Below are 8,068 nucleotides of genomic sequence, written 5' to 3'. Positions count from 1 at the left end.
TGTGTTCGATGATCTGAAACCTTAGAGTGTGACAAACATGCAATAAAATAAAAATTCAGGAAGGGGGCCAACACTTTTTCACACTACTGTATATATGTATATATATATATTTTATTTTCATATTGTTTATAATGAATATATTGTAGCATACTAAGAAACTTGATGTCTAAATTTGAAAAAATGAAGAAGGGAGAGGGTAGTGAATGATGTCCCAGGTCGCTAAAGTTTAATGCGTTAATTAAACTGGGTTAAAAATTGGGTTAAATGCGAATGAGCTGATACTCCTCCCACTCCTTCCAGAAAAGGGCGGAGCCTTTACAGCTCGTGCTTCGGATACTCCAGTAGTTTCGCATAGCCAGACCTTCAGACTGACAGCAGAAGATTTGGGAACCTTGGTCGCTTGTAATGGCCAAGGACCGTCCAAGAGGCCATACAGGTAAAACAACCAACCAATTAGTTTTGTTTTGTGCTGCGTCATGTTTAGGTGAACATCACTGAAATCATCACATACACCAAGTGTCTATCGTGGCCAGTCGCCAGTACAGGCACGGCCACGAGGTGCCTTTCATGCCCCCTAAACATGTGTTTTTGTGTCACAGCGAGAGGTATCTCTTAATTGGTTTTGAAAGGCAGTGTCCAGAGTTCCATGTCCGTATCTGCTTAGTTGGCTGAAAAAGACCCCCTTGACCACAAACCACCTGTGAAGTTTTCATTGAATAAGTTGCAAGTGGGATGTTGGATACACAATGGTAGCCTAGGGGCCCCCGACTCTGAGTTCCAGATCACCTTTAAACATGTATTTCTGCAGTCCAAAAATCTTTCACCTCAGAGCACTTAACACTACCGCCAGGGGTTGCAGCACTTAACACTACCGCCAGCGGGTAAATTTTATGTTCAAGGCTTTTTTTTATGCAGGCCACAAATCACTTTTCAGACTGACAGCAGAAGATCTGGGAACCTTGGTCGCTTGTAATGGCCAAGGACCGTCCAAGAGGCCATACAGGTAAAACAACCAACCAATTAGTTTTGTTTTGTGCTGCGTCATGTTTAGGTGTGTGGAAATGTCCCCACAATAACTGATCGGTTTGTAAAACACTTGGGCATATTTTAAAGAGTCTATGCCAAGAACTTTACATATTTCACATACTTTTGAAAATCCAGCATTTAGTTGATCCTGATAAGCTTTCATTGTCACAGTTGTAAACACAATGGCTTTGTTCTTTCATGAGGGGCTTTGGCACTACGGCATCTTTGTTTCCAGGTGGAATGTTAACCTTTTGAGCGGTACGGCCCCACATATGGGATTTTTATTTCCGTGCCCCTGGGAGTACGGTCCCACATATGGGATTTAGAACGTTCAGTGATGTCGCATAACTGCCAAATTCAAACTGTGTTTTTGCGCATTTACTGGCGCTGAGCCAGAGAGAGACGTGCACTGAGCTTGTCATATTATCATAACTATGCGGTGTTAACACATAATGCTTATTTTAGGTTTCAGACATTTAAATACATATAAGGTTCAACCCTGCTTAGCTTCAGTGGGCAACCAGTCTCTTCCTGTCAATTACCTGTTACCCAATACACGGTAGGAAACTGGCTCAACGCAGAGACCGCAAAACCTTGCGAAAGTGTTCGTGTTGCCCAGCCCACAGCTCTACAAATGTCTGCCAGAGAGGCGCCGTGCGCCAACGCATAGCAGGAGACAACATGTTCATCTGTGTGGAGTGAGCCGTCACTCCCAGGGGATTGGTATGACATGGCGATGGCATCCACTATCCAGTGGGCCAACCTCTGCTTGGAGACAGCCTTCCCTTTCTGCTGACCTTTGTAGCAGACAAACACCTGCTCAGAGCTTTTGAAGCTCCGGGTGTGGTTCACGTATATGCACAGCGCTCTTACGGGACACAGCAATACCAAGGCTGGATCTGCCTCCTCTGAGGGCAGTGCTTGCAGGTTCACCACCTGATTGCGGAAGAACGTTGTGGGAACCTTGGTCACATATCCAGGCCGGGGTCTCAGGACAAGGAGAGAGTAGGCCGGCCTGAGCACAAGGCACTCTTTACTTACTGAAAATGTTAGGAGGTCCCCAACCCTCTTGATGGACGTGAGCGTGGCCAGGAGCACTGTCTCAGCAGACATGAATTTAAGCTCGACTGGATCTAGCAGCTCAAAGGGACCCCTCTGAAGTCGAGCCAGGATGATAGAGAGATCCCAGGAGGGCACTGGGGGTGGCCTAGGAGGATTTAACCTTCTGGCACCCCTCAGGAACCTGATGATGAGATCATGCTTTCCCAGGGACCAGCCGTCCACTGCATTGTGATGTGCTGCGATAGCAGCCACATACACTTTCAAGGTAGAGGGTGACAGCCTATGCTCCAACCTTTGTTGCAGGAAAGAAAGCACTACTCCAATCGTGCATCTTCGGGGGTCTTCTCGGCGAAAAGATCAACAGATCGTGAACAGACTCCACTCCAAGGCAAAAGCTCACCTCATAGGGAAGGTTCTGGCCTGAGTGATAGTGTATAACACCGCTGATGGGAAATCACTTTGGTCTGCCTTTCCTCAGAGTGATGTGCCAGGAGGGGCTGTCACGAGGAGCATGAGTTCCGAAAACCAGGTCCAGTTCGGTGCAACAAGCAGGACCTGTTCCTTGTCGTCCCTGACCTTGCACAGTGTCTGTGTGAGGAGGCTCACTGGAGGAAACACATACTTGCGTAGAGCCCGAGGCCAGCTGTGTGCCAGCGCATCCGTGCCGAGGGTCGCATAGGCTCGCTCTCACTTTATGGATGACACGAGCCACTTATTCTAATGGTGACGTCGACGTTTTGCGAAAAGGCAGGTAAGGCACTGAAATCAGCCATAGGCTGTTTACGGGTGCCTCTGGGGATGCACAAGCACTGCGTGGGAGGCCCACGAAGAGCTTTATGAGCCTCTGACCTCCTATTATTCACTATAGTCTTCCTCAGTGCCTCAGAGTGCCTATTTTGAAGCCTAACCACCTAAACTTTACTATAGTCATCCTCGTGCTCGCGGAGTGCCTACTGTGGCCCCTACCCACCTGCACTCCATCGTACTCTTCATCACATACACCAAGTGTCTATCGTGGCCAGTCGCCAGTACAGGCACGACCACGAGGTGCCTTTCATGCCCCCTAAACATGTGTTTTTGTGTCACAGCGAGAGGTATCTCTTAATTGGTTTTGAAAGGCAGTGTCCAGAGTTCCATGTCCGTATCTGCTTAGTTGGCTGAAAAAGACCCCCTTGACCACAAACCACCTGTGAAGTTTTCATTGAATAAGTTGCAAGTGGGATGTTGGATACACAATGGTAGCCTAGGGGCCCCCGACTCTGAGTTCCAGATCACCTTTAAACATGTATTTCTGCAGTCCAAAAATCTTTCACCTCAGAGCACTTAACACTACCGCCAGGGGTTGCAGCACTTAACACTACCGCCAGCGGGTAAATTTTATGTTCAAGGCTTTTTTTTATGCAGGCCACAAATCACTTTTCATAGCTGTCAATATGCTAAACAAGCTTGCACTGCCAGAGAGAATTAGAAGGAAGTAAATACATGTTTGGATGGTGTAATATTATTCTACAATGTCATTAATTTATATATTAAGGTATGATAATATAATCATATTAGAAAATATATTAACCTATACTATTTGTATTACAAAAATAGCCAATAGATAATGATGAGCAATAATTCACCACGTTGCATGATGCGATGACAAATTCAAGCACAGCTTCACCTAATTAATAATTAATTTGTTTATTTTGTCTTTATTTATGAAACTGATAACCGCTAATTCAGTGAGAGAAAGGCGTTGCCTAGCAATGTACAATGTTAATACATAAGTGGCAAGAAAATGACAGAGCGAAAATACATGCATTATATAGTGGGTAAATTTGACCTGCGCGGCGCTTATAGGTATAAATGCCCCGTTTTTTTTAAATCTGGTTTTATCTAAACAATTTTTTATCAAGATGGGATTGTAAATCACACAATTTTAGTAAACGTCAATGATTGGGAGACTTGAATGTTTCATTGAAAATCTGTTATGTATATTTGAAAAACAGCCAAGGGTAAAATTTTAACCCGTGGAGGTTCTAGTGTTAAATACATTCAAGAGGGTCTTAGGGGCTTTGTGAGGAAGAGACCTGTGTGAGAGATTTTTGTCAAACGTGCACAAACAACTTTGCATTTGAACTAGACACTCGTCTACTCAATATGGTATTTGGGGGCCCCTAACGTCTGCGTAGGTCCTGTCAAATAGGTTGCACGTGGGCACTTCCTGTGCAACTTATTTGACACAACCTACGTAGGCTTTCCGTGGAGAGTGCATTCTTATGCAAACTAAGCCACTTTATGAGCTCCAATGTCCATAAAACTGCTGGATGGTGTTTCCTGAGTGCTGTACTGTAGGTTTTACTCAATAAAATCATCGTAGTTATGAAATATGACCTGTTACTGTATCGTCCCCGGAACACCTTTCTGGGTCGCGTCAAATAGGTTGCACGTGGGCACTTCCTGTGATGGAGGTTGATGCTCATCTACTCAATATGGTGTTTGGGGGCCCCTACGCTACCAGCACACAAAGTCTGTGGCCCCTCGGAACCCCAGGGGCTGAACAGGGGCCATGAACATGTGCAATTTATTCCATTCATTTCCACGGGTGTTTCTTGGACAGCAGACAGGAAGGTCCGAATGTCCCGAAATCAACATATATGTCATGTCACGGTCCCATGAGGTGGGCCCCAGAGTTCTGTGTCCGTGACTGCTCGATTGGCCAAAAAAGACCCCCTTGACCACGAACCACCTGTGAAGTTTCTATTAAATAAGTTGCAAGTGGGACGTTGGAAATACAGTGGTCAAAACGTCGCAGGGCCCCAAAATTCATTGCAGACTACTGTCACGGGCCCCCGGATGGGGCCCCTGAATTTTGTGGCTCTAGATACTTCCTAAGCCCGTTAGGCCCTGAGAACATAATTGCTGCACGGGCCCTTCTCCCATAAACCTCTATGTTAGACAGTTCAGAGTTGTATTAAGAACCAAAAAACATACTTTTTGGCATCTCTCGACCTAGCCCACTTGTTATGTCGTTGAGGGCCTAGTGATGCAACATTCTGTGAACTTTGAGGCCCCTGGGGGCCGAACAGGAGCCACTGACACGTGCAACTTATCCCATTGATTTTCATAGATGTACAACCTGCAGAACGGTCCCAAAGGTTCCTTAGATGGCATGCCAAGTTTGGGGCCCATAGGGCCACGTTAAGTGCTCGTTTGGCCTAGCTGGGGATGTTATGGACTGATCATTTTCTTAGAATATTTTTTCTGGCAACCAGGACACCTCACCCAGATCAGATAAACTTTACCACATAAAAGTATGTAGAGAGAATCTTCCCTCTACTCAATTCTCTCTAAAACTCAATTCTCTCTAAGACATATTTTTCTTTGACCTTCCTATCACATATCCTCAAGTCATTGTGTATAGTATTACTATTCTTGTATATTTACTTTTGTATTTAAAACTGTTTTATGCATTCTTATGATAGAACCACCATGTAACCTTACCTATGCCATGTTTAGTATCTATCGATTTGTCTTAGGATGATCTAATCGAGAGTGTATATTACATATATTACATGTTGATACCTATGTCATTCAGAGGCAAAGAGTCGTAAATATTCCCTCCGAAAGTGCAAGTCACCACTGGCTCTTTGACTCCCCTATGGTGTGACCTCGATAGGAGATAAAGCTCTCACATCAGTGACTCGCCTAGCCAGACTGCGGTTCTTTTAGATCCTAAGAGAATGAGGAGGATGAGCTAGAACTCTTCTGGACCCTTACGTTTTTGTGCCAGGCTTTCGGCCTTGTCTTTCCATTCAACCAAAGATCCTCAGATCTCAGCAGATGTCTCTCTTAGCTCTTTTCCACTTTCCCTACCACTAGATGGCAGACATGTAATACTTCGATTCTAGACCAAAATTATGCCATGTTCCTATTTAATTAAGTGAGCTATCGTGTCATTGATGCGGAAGCAGTTCAGTTCATAGCGTGCGAGTAAATTGTGAGATTTGTGAGAGAAAATTACCAAATGGCTAATAAAAAGTTGTACCATGAGGATGTTTTGCAAATGTTAATCGCCGATTCTGACTCTGAAGGGGAATATTTGCCTTTTGGAAATGACGAACAGTTGTCTAATAATCACAGTACATCACTGTAGCACAATGTTGCCACCGTGCAAGGCAGGAGTGTTCACGAAGCACAAACAAGTGATCATTTTGACCCTCTGCCCAATGGGGATGGGGGTGGCAGGGGTGAATGTGGTCGTAGTGTGGGGTATGGGGTAGGTCTGTGCACTGTGCCATGCAATGAGAGGTACCAGACTCTCACGAACTATAAACTGTGTCACCTAGATACCTGACTGGGCAGATAGCTGGTCAACTGATCGAAAAATAGGCACATGTATTTTACTATGGCACAGTAATATAGTAATAATTTACTACTTTCTCCTATTTTACTGTTGATTTTCTCTTTTCCTGATCATTTGGAATGAGGATAAAAAGACAAAAAAAAAAAAAAAAACATGCAAATAAGTTCAAACATCCATTCAATATCTATTATTTCGTGAATATTATTGATGAACTGATCAAAAAGTAGGCTACTGTTCAAATGCGTTTTACCACTATATAGTAGTAATATAGTAATTATTTAGTACTTTCTCCTGTTTTATTGTTGGTTTCCTCTTTTCTGATTGTAACCAAGGTTACCAGGGAGTAACATAGAAAAAAAAAGGGACAATGTTATTAACTTAATAATATAACAAAATTGATTGAAGTATTCAAAAGAAGAAAATTTATAAAAGAAAATACTCATTTTACATGGATGTATGGTTTTGTTGGTTATTAATGTGACCAACAGGGAGCCATCTTCAAGTTAAGAATAGCCAATGAGAGTGCGGAATGAGGCACAGTGGAAAAAATTGATTTCCGGGGTTTAGCACGAGGTTCACATATGCAGAATCTGAAGCAGCTCTCTCGCGTGCACGGATCCCTGATGAGCGCGGTGTTCGTTAACACTCCAGATAAAAAAAGAAAGAAACCACCTCTTAGATAAATTCTGTCGATGAATTTATGTGAGTAAAATGACGAACTTTATTTTGCATTAATTGTGAATGTATCTGATATTGCCAATTGAGTGAAATACACGTTCAACTTATAAAATACCAAAGTGTATAATAACATATGCTCAATTAGTGTTAGAGCATTGCTAAAGCGCTTACTGATTGTATTTTTGATTTTAAAAAAAGGCGGAAGAAAAGGATTTAAAGGAGACGAGATACATCTATGCTTTTCTGGAATTTTAGCGATCTCCTTGGTAAGTCAGGTTTCAATGTTCATAGTTACAAATCAAATCGTTACTATAGTTTAAGTAAATCTGTGAGTGATTTATGTTTAAAAAAAAATTGTGTAAAGCTGTATTTGAGAAATAACAGCTCACTGTGTGACCAGTTACGAGATGAGAAATGTTCAGTCATATGCAAATGAGTGCGTTATATGGGGAAAAAAGCAGTCGCAGACATTTCATGTGTGAAGAAAATATTCTTTAATTGAAAAAATGCATATACAAATATTCAAGTTTTGTGTAAAATGTCTGATGTACAGTGATGTTTATTTTCAGAGTTAAGATTTTATTCTATGTTGTTACAATGAAGATTCTGTTCAAGGTCAGGTTTTTTTGTGTGAATCTGTCCTTTTCCATGTTGGTGCCATCTGTCTGATGTGATGTTCTGGATTGTCCCGGCCTTCCAGTGGTTCTGAGGAGGGTTTGGACTGGCGAGCCACCTTGAGTCTGTTCTTGGATCTTTTCCTTCTTTCAGTGGGAAAAGACAGGTTTTCAGAATTCTGCGACTAGTAGGAAATCAAATGACTTTTTTTTCTTTTCTTGGATGGAGACACTTTTCCTTGTCGACCTATATAGACATTTAAATATCTCTGTGGACTATTCATAAGACAGTTTTCCTTAAAACATTGAACAATTAATTGTTGAAATCGAAGGGTAT

This window comes from Barbus barbus (genome assembly GCF_936440315.1).
Source record: "Barbus barbus genome assembly, chromosome: 22".
Taxonomy (NCBI): domain Eukaryota; kingdom Metazoa; phylum Chordata; class Actinopteri; order Cypriniformes; family Cyprinidae; genus Barbus; species Barbus barbus.
The sequence above is the reverse complement of the archived record's forward strand: the minus strand, read 5'-3'. Positions refer to the sequence as shown.